The following is a 15792-nucleotide window of genomic DNA, read 5'->3' on the forward strand; positions in this document are numbered from 1 at the left end:
ATTTTGTTCTAGAGACAAAGAACCCACAAACCTCTTTCCACTTAGCTCTGTATTTATAACAGTCAAATAGTTTTCCTGAAATAAATATGCTGGGGACAAACTGAACATCTCTTAAGAAATATACACATATATATACAGTTAACACATTGAAATAGCTTCTACCATTTTCTGTATCATCCTCTGAGCTAGATGTGAAAGGATAAAATAGAAAATGGATGAAACTTCATGATCATCACTGAAATACTTCCTTTTTTTTCTGAGAGGCAGGAAATAAACAACTAGGATTAACAGATGAGGGAGCTTCTGTTACATGTTATTAACCCTGTTTTATTGAATCACTAAAATGTGAGAGTAGTAGAGCAATAACTGACCACATAATCAAAGTAAAATTCCCTGCCTTCTAAAATTTGGCAAATTCAGTTTCTTTTAAAATACAGTTACATTTAAACTTATGCAAAACATGTGGATAATAAGTCTGATGTAAAAAGAACTGTTTTCTGTGGGGTTCTCCCCTTTTTTAACGATTCTAGATTCTGTTCACACTTCTGCTCAGTAATGGTAATAGAAAAGACAAATACAATGGGAAACATATTTCTTAAAAAGTTAAATACATATATATTGGACTTCAGGTTTAAGTTACTTTAGCCACAGGGAGGAATTAACCTGCTTCATCTTATTCTTGATAGTAAAGCTACTAGTGATGAAAGGATATGAAAAAAATATAAGAGCTCAAAGGATGACTTTCTATCCAGTGTTCTTTTTTATCCAGAAAATACCCAACTATAAATTGCTATACCACAGATTGCTGTAAACTATGCCCAGAGATAACTAATTTGTAAAAATTCCTTAAATGTTATCAGTTCCAAAAAATAACTTCTAACTGAGTATTCTTCACAGTGACACAAACTTGGTGCAATTGTTCTTGCTCTCCTCTAGCAACTGAGATGTCATAATGCACATTGCTGAGTGTACACCTACACAGAGAGTTCATTTTTAATTTTTATTACATCTGTTCTCATTTGCCCGCAAGAGTTTACTTGCATATATTTAACTCAGTATATGTCAGACCACATTTTTATTTAATGCCTAGTTAATTGTGAAGACACCTTGATTTTAATATTATGCTTTTAAATTAACTCCATTGAACTGCAACTGAAAATGACTTTATAGGTTATTAGGTATAATCTGAAAAAATAAGCACTTAATCTATATTATGTTGCTTTTACTGCAATGGACTGAAAGATAGTTTAGGGATGAGTGTTAGTGTTCTTACATTTGTTTACAATTTACAAGCACAAACCATGTAGGTAAAAGGCAAAATAGCTATGCCTCTTATAATCTCACATAATTAAGTTTTAATAGAAAGACTGTAGGGAGATGATTCAATTTTTACATAAAACTTTCATTGCATGTAAATCTACTTGGGCCTCTGCTTCAAGAAATTTGCAGGCTACATGCTAGAACAATTACTAGGCCCATCTAATCCTATAGATTCATGTGGTTATAGACTGATCTCTACAAAGCCTATCACTGCCTATCACTGACTTGAAAGTGTGTTGCTCAGCAGGTTTTATTTGACCTTGGTTTTGATTTCCACATTTTTATCTCATGTCCTTTCTTTGTCTTCGTCTTCAACAAGTAAAGGTCATTTGCAGCAAATCGTTCCTGAGAGCAGTAGCAAACTAATTTTATAAAGCATTGTCAGCACAGCACCACTGCAAATCTCTGCCACTACCAAACCTTGCAGAGATGCTAGTAGTTCATCATTTCTGATCTAGGTAACAACCACAGTTCTACAAAATACATTCCCTGGTTTACATTCTTCTTTATGCTTCACTCTTTTGCCTAAGACTGCAACATGTTACAGATTTTTTTAATTTTGATCAGTTAATTTACACTCCAAAGCAAAACTTAGTAATCTGCATAAATATAGATGCTTGTTAATTGATAACGACCAACCCCTGATTCAGATGTATTGGAGCATTTCCAAAGTACAAATTCCTGAAGGTTGTAAAGCACAAGTGTGATGAGGAATGGCTGAGGGAGCTGGGATAATTTATCTTGGAGAAGAGGCTGAGTGGGGACCTTATCAATTTCTACTACTACCCAAAAGAAGGTTGTAGTGAGGTGAGAGTTGGTTTCTTCTCCCAAGTAACAACAAATTGGACAAGAAATGGCCTCAAGTTGTCCCATGAAAAGTTTAGATTAGGTACTAGGAAAAGTTTTTTCACCAAAACAGTTTTCAGGCATTGGAACAGGCTGCCCAGGGAAGTAGTGGAGTCACCATCCCTAGAGGTATGTAAAAGATGTGTAGATGGGCTGTGTAGGGACATGGTTTAATTATGAGCTTGGCAGTGCTGGGTTAATGGTGGGATTTGGTGACCTGAGAGGCCTTTTCCAACCTAAATGAAATGATTCTATGAATTGCTCATTATATGTATTATCACAGTACACACTAATTTTTTTTTCTTTTTTTCAATACAGAAGAAACTGACTATCCAGGGACATTTTCAGTAAAATGTAAGACACAAACTGAAAATGTAATTAACAGGTCTTATAGAAAAGGGAAATATTTTAAATATCCTCAGTTGCTTCAAGACAACTGCTCAGGCGTCAAGTAAACAATTTTTACAAATAGCAATAACATATATTCTAGTTAGGGGTTAGAACTCTTAAGGCTTAGTGCCTATATTCCCTTCTAATTAAAATCAAACCAACCTAATGATCCAAGGCTTTTCTGTAATGCTATTTTTTTCATATATTTTGAAGTATTTTTGCTTAAATATACTGAATAGAAGGTAGTTTATTTTCTTCATTTTCAGATATTTGCAAACAGACTAAAGGAAAAGAATAACCAAAACAATTACGCTCAGTTCATATATTCTTTAAGAATTCAGTTGGAATTAATTGAGTCTCAGGGGATTTTTTTTATTTTATCCCCTTATTAAAAAAAAATTATAGCACTACAGATTTAGAAAAGCAGTCTTTTCTCCCAATATTTAGCTCTTTCAGTATTAAGAACTGTTTTAAAATGGAAGCCACTTTTGTCCTAATACACACTATACACAGTTATGGATTTTCAGATAAAAAGCTCCAGATAGGGCTCTTCCTTGATAGAGGAGCAGCTTTAGTGTTGTCAGCTACAGTGTTCCAAAATCCAGTGGGAGATTGACCAAAAAATGTATGCCTTCGAAAAATGTCATTGCAGTATAGATGTGTCCATCTGTGTGTGCACATGTGCCTGTGTGACAATCAGTGCTGCTGACTCATCTAAATGCATTTAGAACTGTCAATTTTGCTTTGTTACAAAAGCTCCCTCCTCTTCCTTAGCCTCCAGTGCTTTGCCTAGCATGGTTTTTTATCTGCCTAGTTATTTATTCCTATCCCTAAATTCCAAATCAGCCTAGTCTGCTCCACCTCCACATGACTTCTGCCCTTACCCAGCTCAACTAGTCAGTCTACCATCAGTCTTCATGTCTGCCTCAACTATGTCTAAATTCCCCCCTGCTTCTGTCACTGCCAGCTTTTTTTCTGGCCAGAGTGCTGCACCAGCCTGCCAGCTGAGTTGTCACCTGTCCTTTTCCATTTGTTGTCTCTTCATGTGCAAAATGCCTGGGAGGAAGCTGAGATGGTCCAGTAAAAAAGGTAAAGAGGATGGCCTGTACTAAACAAACAGGGTCCACAGCTGTACAGTGGAATATGAATAGTCTGACGGAGTAAGGACAAAGCCACACCTGCTTTCTGCACTAGCTAATAGCAGCTGAATAGCTGGACAGAAACTTACTCTCAGGCAGGTCTAAAATACATTAGATTACTTTGGCTTCCTTTGTGACATGCTAAAATATTGTAGTTTGTTTAAAAAAATAAATTGGAGTGTCTTCATGGGAGATTTTTTTTCTGCTGATACTAATTAATAGGTCAGCTGTGAAGAGCAGAGATTTTGCCAAGAAATACTCAAAAATTTCCAATTTCCATTTAATTGAAATATTTGCTACCTAAAGCCACTTTTAATTAATCTACCTGTGCAAAACATTCTTAATTATTTTTTCTTGCTTCCTAGTGTGTAGTTTCTGATTTAAATCTATCCAAAAATGTCCTTTTTGTTTTCAGTACAGTTAAATTCTTAAAATGCATGATCAACAATATCAGAAATGCATTGTGTTGTGGTAAAAAGGCTCAGTATGTAATACAAAACACAACTCTTTCACAGGAGCCACAGGAAAAAGAGAGGGCTGTCTGCAATTCTACTTTATAATTTCCAAGCAGGATATAAACTTAAGTCCTGCAGAGTTGTTAAATCTCACTTATCTTGGTTATTATAGGGTATTACAATAGTTGATGGTTCTACCTTTTGACATCCCCTGCAGGAAGATTCTTCTATTTTCTCTAAAAACTAAATACTTTGAAATTATAGGAAAATCCTTCATATTAAGGTAGAACTTTTCTTTTTTTCTCTAATGTAATATACTGTTTATGTTGCTAGAGCATTTTCAGTCATTTGTAGACGTTGATGCTTTGTGCTTGTTGTCATAGGTGAACTGGTTTTTTGCTCCCCTTGTATTAAAACAGTGAACATAGAGAGAAGGTAGTAGGGAATACAGACAAATTCTGACTGTAACTGATCCTTGCCTCTTTTCACCTCTTGGAGTAAAGCATTGCATAATAAAGTTTATTCTAGATTTTGCCTTTTAGTCTAGTATAAGTAAGAATGGGAAAAATGGGAGGAATCCTTAAAGTGTAAAATGAAATCTAAAAATGAAATAGCAGCACTAATTAAAAAAAAAAAAAGAAGTCAACAAACAAAACACAGCACACATCTAACTGTATAATTGTGATAAACAAAACATAGTTATCTCAAACTCTGGTGTGACTGTCGGGACTGCTTCAATAAATCTGTTTTATTGTGTATAAAATATTGTGTACAGAAATGTCTGAGCCTGCAGAGTTTACTTGTTTCTCAGAAGAAAGACTCTGCAGGAGAGAGTTTCCATCCTGCAGAGTTTACAGACTCTGCAGGATCTTTTGCTCAATGACCCTAGTTTATCAACAATCCATTTGTGTGACTGAATTTTATGTCTCCCAGATAAACGAGTTTCAGATCATTAAGGCTGTACTGTCCTTGTTAGCAAGAATATATGACTGGTCAGAGGAATGCCAAAAGGTCCTTTTCCAAAACACAGGAAAATAATTATTATAGAATTTGTTTTCAGTTTGGTTTGCAACTAACTTATGAAATGTTTATTGTCCCATCTCAAGAAAAAATTACTGATGAGGTTTCCCAATTTTGAACTGATTTTTTTATTATTCTCTTTGATAAAGAATTTGCTTCTGTGCGATATGGGTTGAATTTGGATGTTGGCTACACCTTACTAAGAAAAAAAAATAAAGGATAACAGTAGTATCTATATAGGTGTGCAATCATAATTATTTAGAATTTTAAAAACTCAACATATAAAAAAAAGAGATGTCTTCTATCTAATGTGTTGCAGGTTTAATGTGCAAAAACTACAGTCTGGAAAGAAAAAATAAGAAACTAAAAGGAAAGCTTTGTAGCAGAGAAAAATCCCACCTTTTTATTTTTATTTTTTGCATCCTTTGGCATCTTTGGCATATATCAGAAAGACATTTTATTTAAAACTGTTAAGATATAAAATTTTTCTTTGCCCATCTTAAATAATAAATATTAGTAAATTCTAGAATAATAGTCTGTCTAGAAATCTATTGTGTGAAATATATATTAGAGCTATATATCTCAAAAGAAATGATAAATATTAAGAGTATAGAATTGCAGTAATATTTGTAAATACTGTTTTCAATGCATGAATGGTCTGATGAGTGTGTCAGTGTAATATTCAACATGTATAGTCATAATAGTTCTGCAATCAGTATTATGTATTCATTAATACTAAGTTAATTTATTTCACATTAAGTAACTTTATGCAGAAATCATGGAACAGGCTTTGTTTCACTACTAATTATAATGTATGAATGTAAATTTTGCTATTGTCATTTTGTCATATTAGAACTAAAGCTAAAAGAGATACTGATTCTATTCTAAACTTTTCTTAATTATTGGTACAATGAGTACAAAGAAAGTGACCTGCATAAGTAATCAGGTTTTTTAAATTCACCTATGCCTATAAAAGATTTGGAAGTAAAACAATCATGTCACTATAGCAGCAACACAGATACTCTCCAAAAAGATCTCACTGATACTGATGCACTTTCAGATGGATTATGCATATTCTCAGTTTTCCCTGCTTTAGAAGATTGGCTTCATCTTAGGTATTCCGAGTTTAGCTATTTTAAGAAATATTCATGTTTAAAATTACATGCATGAGAATTAAATTACTGTACATCAATAACCATTTGCTTCTATTGGTAATAGTCACGTGCACATCTAGCACAACCAACTTAAACCAAAATGCAGGCCTTCAAAAAGTATGGTATTCTGAGATGAAGAAGAGCAAACAAGTATAGAAGATAAGTCTGAAGTGTAAGATTTTATCTTTTAGATCTCAGATTTCACCACGTATTTGGAATGATACAGAGAAACAAGTTTTAAGAGATGTTATTTATTGATCTTAACTGAATAATCATTGCATTTTTCATTCACTGTTATATTTTTCTTGACTTGTCCTACTTCATGTCATTTACTCTTAATTTTGAACAATATAATAGCAATTAGAACATATGTGCTACTATATTTTCTGAACTTCATTAAAAAAAATTTCATTTCCGGCTTTTGCTCACTTTTTACTTCTCCATTTCTTGGCAAGCACTATTGCAGATACAGTTTAAGTATCAATCAGCTTTTGCCCTTACATTCTTCCCTTCCTGTCTTTCATGAAAAAAAACCAACCGGATACAGACTTTAGACTTGCTAGGAATAGCTCCTCAGTGTTTCTGTGACACAAAACAAGAGTTAGGGGAGGGTAATAACAGAATAAGATTTATTAATGGAAAAATAATAGTCAGCAAGTAGATTGTCTCTTGACTTTCTGAGCTCAATTTTTCCTCTCTCTTTTTTTTTTTTTTTAATTTGTTCTCAATTACTTCTAAGTATTTTTGTGCTTCATATGCATATTGTTGCCCAGCAGATGCATCTCTGTTTCCATATGACATTTTACACTTCAAGGAAGTCAGCTTTCAGTGACGTGTCATCCTTTGGTAAGCGTGTGCTCATTCATCAGAAATGAAGCACTTGGAGGAGGCATGTCAGTTCCTATACATTTCTCTGAAAGGTAGGAAGCTTCAAGTGGCAGCCTGTCTGCTTTCCTGTCAGCTTACACGGCAGCGCTCCCTGGTCAGCCAGAGGGCCCAGCCACCTGACTGCTCACAGCTTCCTGACAGGGACCGCCTGGTAGTCTAGCGCCGATGGTTTTCTCCTATTTTTTTAAATTAAAGAGTTGACTTGTGGTCCACTAAGCCTCCAGATAAAACTCTTCAAGCCTGGCGTTAGTGAAAGGCTGTTAGGTACACTGAAGGTGTAAGATCTCAGCTCTCCCGCCTCGGCCCTGGCCGTCACCCTCAGCACCCAGCAGCCTGTCCCGCCATCGTGTGCCAGGCCCCCGCACTTACCAGCCAGGGAGCGAACTCCGGGGTCTGCCTGACTTCAGCTCCCCTGGCTGCAGGCACCTGGCTGTGACTGGCCTGGCCTCTCTACCTGCCCTGCTGGAAAGTTCTCTGTGTCCTGGCCACAGTGGCAGCCATTTGCAGGTGAGCGATAGCAGGGTCATAATAAGGGGAAAAAAATTTTACTGGTCTCAACCCTATGCCAAACTACATCTATCCTGTATCCCATACACAATCCTGTAATTGTTCATACAGATTGGTTTATCTTTACATTCCAACTCTTAGTGTATGCTCAGTACAAACTCCGCACTTCCTCCCAGTGGCAAAACATTAGGAATTAACCATAAAATCATAGAATTATCAGGGTTGGAAAAAACCTCTAAGATCATTAGGCCCAACCATTAACCCAGCCCTGCCATCTTCACCACTAAACCACATTTCTAAGCACCACATCTAGATATTTTCTGAATGCTTCCAGGGACAGTGACTTCACCGCTCTCCTGGGCATCCTGTTCCAATGCTTGACCACCCTTTTAGTGAACAAACTGTTCCTAATATCCAATCTAAACCTCCCCTGGTGCAACTTGAAGCCATTTCCTCTTGTTCTGATGATTGTTACCTGGGAGAAGACACTGACCCCCACATTGCTACAATTTCTTTTCAGGTAGTAGTAGAAAGCAATAAGATTTCCTCTCAGCCTCCTTTTCTCCAGGGTGAACAGCCTCAGCTCCTTCAGGTGCTCCTCATAAGCCTTGTGTTCTAGTAATATTACCACTATGGCCCACAGATTTCACCCTTTTCCACTGAAAGCTAAATAATCAGGTTTAACATTGTACATATTTTGAATGAAGTGTAATTAAAACAGAATTCTTACTTTCATCAATTTCTATTTTATGGCGTTGTGATTCAGGTACCTGAAGTTCTTTCTGCATATTGTGTTTCATCAGCTATGCTGACAGCCTGTCAGACTTGATAAAAATTATAGTAGCAAATAAGCAACTTTAGGAGTGATTTTTAGCATAGATTTCATTAAATTCCTAAAAGTGAAGGACTAGGGCTTAGTCTGAAATTGACATGATTTATTTCTGAAAATAAAAGATATAGTAGAAGCCTTGTTGTGTCATCCTTTGTGTGGCAATTCCTACTGCATGTTATACAGTCAGTTTTCATGTGAGTCTGCACAGATGTGCATTCTTTAAAAACTGAAAGAGGAAGGACTGCTTAGTTAATTTTGACAAGAAGGCAGAGGTGCTACAATATATGTTAAAAAACTTGATAGCATATGAATTATTAATAAATAGGTATTTAAGTGCATAAATCAGTAAATTGATTATGAGGTTTTATTTTACTTCTAAGGCACTCATAATTGAATAGTAAAATGTTCTGTCATGGTTTATAGACACTTTCAAGGAAAGGAAAATGAACCTTCACTCACAGCTAATGTGTTGATGAGCTGCGTTTCCCTTGTAATGCTAATAGAACCCACTTCATAGAGTAATCTTGTTTCTTTCTCTTTATAGTGAGATTATAAAAAATATTTTAAAACATTGTGAAGTTTGGGGTAGTCTCTTGATTTGCTTGGGTCTTATATCTTAATATTTCTAGAAACTAACAGGAAGAGATGCATTTTATAAGTCATATGTGTGTATGATTGTGTGAATACAGATGTACAGATATATGCTGCATATCCTTTGAGAATTTTGAGAAGTCATGTATACATTCTTACAGGGGTACATGTTTATGCCTCACAACTTCAAAGAAGGAAGATTTCCATTTCAGTATCCGCAGGGGACTCTCTCTAACCTGCTCCTTCTGTTTGCTGAGGGTTTGGCTTGCAAAATGGAACATCACCACTACTTCAGCTCCTGCCTCACTGTTTGCCTACCCTACTGAGACAGAATCCTTCTACTTCTGTTGTATCTTCCTACCTTTTCTTCCTCCTTAGCATTTGGTGACTTCTCTAAAGACCTTTTTGGCCTCATGCTATCTGGGACAACCACATCCTATTTCAACCTATTTTGTTGGTGTTTGTGCTGCCTCACCATCTCATGGCCAAAATTTTGCCTGTGGTTCAAAACTTGGACAAAGGGGTCAGCTCTAGAGCTTGTTTCTTTCACAGTCTCAGAGATCTCATCTGATGTCAGAACCAGACAGATGCTCTAGTGCAGCTAAATTGCATTGATCTCTGAGGCTTTGATGCCTCAAAAAGCTACCAGAACTTAGGAAAATGATAGGTTCTGATTAGATACCTGCTTTCTTTTTCCCTTCTCTACATCATGCTGTAAGAATGGAGGTTTCCAGGGCCATGCAGGTGCTGTGAGGAATGAGGCAATCCTCTTGATACAATTTCATCTGACTAAACTGAAGATAGTGAGATGCAAAACTGCATCATCCTGCCCTTTACTGGCACTGGATTATCATGCAAAGACTGATTTGACAGTCTTCTTTACCAATAGTTGCACCTCTTCTGTTCTTCATCATATAGTAGCACTTATTATCTGGGCCTGGGCTCAAAGATACTCTTAAATCAATCATTCCTGCTATGTACTGGGAATGAGATGATTTCCATGTCAAGCTAAATGTCTTCTCTGTCTTATACAGCATCATACTGCCTCCTGGAGAGGGCCTGATCTGCAGATACTGTGCATTTGTTTCTTGGATCAGATGACAGAGAAAGGTAGTATCTGTTTGACCCATATTCTTCTAGGACCAGGAAGGAACCTGAACCAAGTTATACAGATGATAAGAAAAGCTTTTAAGACCCTACCAGAAGTGCGAGTCAGGACATAGAATCATAGAAATGTTGGAAGGGGACTTTGAAGATCATCTAATTCCAACCTCCCTGCTGTGGGCAAGGATGCCTTCAACTAGAGCAGGTTGCTCTGAGCCCCAGACAACCTTGAACACCTCCAGGGATGGTGTATCTACAACTTCCCTGGGAAACCTCACCACCCTCACAGTAAAGAATTTTTTCCTAGAGGGGAAATAAAGAATTTTTTCCCGAGGAGACGTTAGCCTGTTAGTAGTTCCCAGGGTCATACTTTCTTCCCTTCTTAAATATGGGTATTGTGTTTCCCTTTTTTCGGTCAGTTAAGTGCATCCCTTCAAAGAAATGCCTGAAACTTGTCACAGTTTTATGGGTATTTGTCACTGTTTTATTTCCTCCAAAGTTTCTCTCTCTGTTATGGAAGTCTTGTTGGAGTGAGTGTATCTAGTGTTGAAATTGTATTCATCTCCTTATCAAGTAGAAAAGATAGTGGACATCAGGAAGATGGAATACTCACATGGACTCCACTGTCCTTTTTTGTATGTGCACCTACCATCCCTTTTCATCATAGCTGACAGCCAGAAATATGCTGCTTTCCCTCAGTAAAAGAAAGAAGAATTGGGGCTTGGGGGGAAGGGGGGTGGGGCTTTAACTCTGTTCTGTTAATGTATTGTTTGGTTGTGGGTTTTTTCCTAACTGGAACTTTGAGTGCTTTTCCTCAAAATTCATATCATCTTCCCATTAATTGACCCCTCTCAAGTGTATTCTTGTTCCCTCCCAGCTGGTTTTATAACTAAACTGGAAGTAATCTACATAGACCATAATAGTACAAGGTGTAAGCAAACTGTCATCACTGTGTTGCTTATGTAATATGGCAGAAGTCCAAATGTAAGGACTGGTAGTTGTAAAAACATTGTATTCATTATATTTTTTAATCCACCAATGAAAAAGGTGCTGTTGATACAACTGGCTTTGTATAAGCTGTTTCCTAAACAAATTAATCACTATTAAATCCTTTTCAGAAACACAGGTATGTGTACAATCTCTCTCTTTGCATATAGTTCATATATAGCTTGTCGTTTTGTATAATACATCTTCACAGTCTTACATGTAGTATTTTTTGAAGTAAGGAGCTGTAAATTAAAATTAAACTGTCCATTCTGAAACATTTTCTTCAGTTTAAAGACTACATGAGGATGGTCTGTTAAAATCTGCAGAAAGTTTTCAGAAGTGAAAACTTGGATAAAAGGAAGTATTTTCAGTGAATAGAATTGGAGTTGCCAGAAACTCCTCAATTTGATTTGCTATTATAGTTGGAGAGAAGAAATTTGGATATCATAGTGGGATATGGAATAATGAGAAGCCATATTAAGTCCTTGTTGCCTGTCATAAGGAACAGTGATTCTTCCCTCTTTTACCACTTTTTTCTAAACCTACAACCTATGGGAAACAGAGCAAAGCCTCTGCTTTGTTAGAATTCCCTCTTTAGAGGTATCCAAAACCCAGCAGTTTTCTTTCTTAGTCCTTTGCATCTGATGTGGTCTTTGCACCTCAGGCAGAAGCATTCCTGTTCCTATTTCTCCTTCATAAATTCTAATTCAGTGTTTTAAGTTTCTTTGCTTTTAAACATTTGGGGGCTCTTTTTAAGCTGAAACACATTTTAAGACTTTGAAAAAAGTTCGTGCTTTTTCTGGTTAGTTTAGTTACTGTTACTTGTCTGTGAGGTAGGCCTAGAATTCTTTTCCATAATTGCACTGGGGATCGTTTACTCTTGTACTGTGGGAACATTAGGTGAAATGACTCTTATAAATATATAGATTACATCAGTAAATATAGATATTATTTTCCTTATTTTCAGACTAAATTAAAATCCTCTTTAAAGTATGTTACAAATTTGTCTTACCATGTATCATGGTTTCACAAAAGGTTCAAGAATAGAATATGTAATTCTAAAACAGAATTACATATACAAATAATTTCAACTTCCATTTTATTGATGTTATAAGCAATAAGTAGTCACTAAAGTTGTATTTCATGAAGTGAAATGAAGGTAGAAGGTCTAATGGAGGAAAATTTTCAATAATTGCTATAATTAAATATATTTTGTGGTTGTTTCTCCTTCTTTTATTTTTTTTTTTCCAGCTGAAGTGACACTGAAATTGAATTAAAATAACTTTATTGAAGTTTAATACTATTATAAAATTGCCATTTGGAAGGAGAGTTAGCAATAAAACAGTGTATGTTTTCAATTTCTGGCATATATTTGGTTGTGCTTGTCACAATTAAACATGAGACTTGCTATTTCCGAGTCCTCTTTTAATTCCATGGACTAAATCAGGTATGTAATGAAGAATTATCTTAAGAGGCAATTCATGAGAAAAAACTGCTAATTTCCCACACAGCTAAAAACAAACCTGTAACAGGGATGCAAAAATGTGACACAAAACATACTTATGACCATTCTTAAGGAAAGAGTTATATTTTATCATTAACTAATTGGAAAAGTTCTTTAATTACACATTGAGATGTAATAACTTATTACTTAAAGAACTTGGGTTATAAATGAAGTATTATATATTTAAAACTATAGATATCTTGATTGAAGTTATTAATTTCTCTTTCCCCCTTGAAAATAACTGTATTACAAGTATGTTAATTGTATTAGTAACATAAAATTAAAGTAAAATTATATTTTTGGTAGTCAGATTAATGTCTTATTGTTTTTTCCTGTATATTTAAAGTGCCTATTTAAAGTAATACATCTTTCAAGAAAAAAGCCTATGTGCATTCATCTTTTTTTTCCTAGTACCTATGAGAAGCCTCATGGCTAGTTCTGCAAAACATCCCGATGTAATTTGTGGACTATAACCTTGTACAGCATAGACACGTTAATCTAACTGCAATTTCAGGAAATCATTTTCCTATTTGTATTGAAATATTCAAATTTTCATCTTCCAAAATTATGTCATTGCTTTTCAGACAGTTAAATAAGCAGTTAAATGTGAGTGATATCAGAAAACTGATGGATTCTACATTTCTGAAAGTTTTGAACCTGAATTTTATTCAGAATTGTTATATCCCTCATGATATTTCACATGACTACTTCCAATATTACGTCACCTGTGTCCTGCCCTGTGGTGTAATCCTTATTGCTACAGAATCCAAATAATTGTCTCACTCAAAAAAAAAAAAACACAGACTGCACACAAAACATCATAGGACAGTGTTCACCTAGGTTTTCGTTTTTTCTCTGAAACAGTAATAATGTCTAGTGAGACCTGAACTTAGAGAGACAGGAAATTAGTAACTAGAATGAAACCAAAATGCTGATAATGGAGAAAATAAACTGAATCAAGTCAAATTTTCTCTCTTGTATGACCATTTCTAATTAATTTTTTCAGTTTTCTTTCACTTTTCCTTTTTACAAGAGAATTGGTAATGCAAAAAAAAAAAAAAAAAAAACCAAAAAATAGTATCATCTTTCCAATTATGACAGAAAGAGTATTTTTCAGTGTTTTCTGAATTTTGACAGTTTTTATAGTGAGAAAGAGGTGGTTAGAACATGCTTGTTTATGCACTCCTTTTAGATCATTTATGTAGAAACAAACACATACAAGCACCCCCAGGTTATGCTGTGAAAAAGCTTGCACAAAGCAATACAATAGCATAGTAAAGCAAAGGAAATATATAAAATAAGTCAGATAAAAGTGCTAAGGGAACTCATAAAATTATTTTCACTGTTTCCCCACTGTTTGCTAGAACTGGAATTTATTATTTGATAAACCATGGCAATTATGTCCTCAACTTTTTCTTTAATTTAGCAATTTTCTTCTCTTGCCATGAAAGATGACTACTTAAATATGTTTTGCTGTTGTGCCAAAAAATTTGTTGGTATTATGTTTGAGAAAAGGACTCTATAAAATATTTTAAGTTTTAAAATAAGCAAACAATCACAAAGTAGTGTTGGAGTTAGAAATGGGTCTGGGAGGATTGATGAATTTAAAATCTCAGAATCCAGGATTGATTACTTTTTTGGGCCAGAATTAATCTTCCTCTTTCTATGACTTTCCCAAATAAAAAGTAAATTCTGTGTTAGATTCTGCGCTAGTGGTAAAATTGTTGTTGAATTTATCATAAAAGATAGATCTATGAATAAAGCATTCAGTGTCAGAGTAAAATTTTCCTCCAGTTTAATTCTATAAAATCAATAAATGTCTCAAAGAAAAAGTCATCTAGAAATCTAATAAAACCATCTTGAACATACTTGGTAGAAACAGTATTTTTGGTGGTTTTAAGAGGCAAAACTTGATTGTTGAAGGATCAGATGAAATATAATTATTAACAAAAAAATTTAAGGGTTGTTTATGCAGAATAGTATTTTAAATGACCTGAGGAAAGCAATTAATTATATATAGCTCTTTATACCTACGTGTCATTTTTCCTCAGTTAAAATAGTTTGTTTTTCTTACTTTGATCAAAGACCCTTTGTGTGATCTAGTTTGAAAGAAAAACCAGAGGAGGAGAGTTACAGCAAATACAGTGCAGAGATGACAAATGCTGTTGGATCAGTTACGGGCTTTGGTAAGGCTGTGCTGTAGGGAACCTGCAGAGGTATGACAGCTTTTTTCTAATCAGAGGATAGAGAACATTTTGTCATAGAGTGAAAGAAGAAAGAAAGGAGGGGGAAAGGACATGTCTTAATTTCTGTACAGAACCTGCTTGTGAAAAAAAAACGTTTTGGGTGGACCTCAAAGCCTTTGCAGGGCATTCCTTTCATTGAATGCTTTCAGATTTGATGTACACAGTGCAACTTCTATTATTCTACATTTTGAGGTATTTTAATCAGATTTATTGAAGGTTTTTTTAGAGTCTCTTACTGTTACTGCGCAGGTGTAGTGAGAATTTCAGAAAGCATTGTCTTTCTAAAAATGTGAAAAAAGTAATTATTTTTTATTAAAAATTGCAGAGGAAATTACTATGGGCAAAGGTTGTTAAAACACCCTTATTTAATATAGTAAAAGAATATCAGCTAATTTACCTTCTGATTTTAAATACTGATAAGCACACCAAACTTATTTTTAAATATGTTTCTATTTCATGTATCAAATCCTGATATTAAAGAACCAAAAATTCCCCAAAAGACAACTACATATAAATGTAAATAAAGCATACGAAAAAATCCCAAAGAACAGGCTGACAAGAAGACTAGCATATTTTATTTTTCTAGTAATTTCATTTTAATGGCATAACGTGATTAAACAGTTGTTTATTATTCATTATATTTAAGGTAACAGATATAGCAAGACCTTTTTTAAGGACATATGCTAAGATGCCATCATGAGAAGTTAATGAAAGTTTACTAGGAGTGGTTTTTAAGAGGCAATGTTTCATCAGAATCAGAAAATCAGATTAGGAACAGGTAGAACACAATTTGTCCACAAATGTAAAAA

The sequence above is a fragment of the Coloeus monedula genome (assembly GCF_965178545.1).
Source record: "Coloeus monedula genome assembly, chromosome: 5".
Lineage (NCBI taxonomy): Eukaryota > Metazoa > Chordata > Aves > Passeriformes > Corvidae > Coloeus > Coloeus monedula.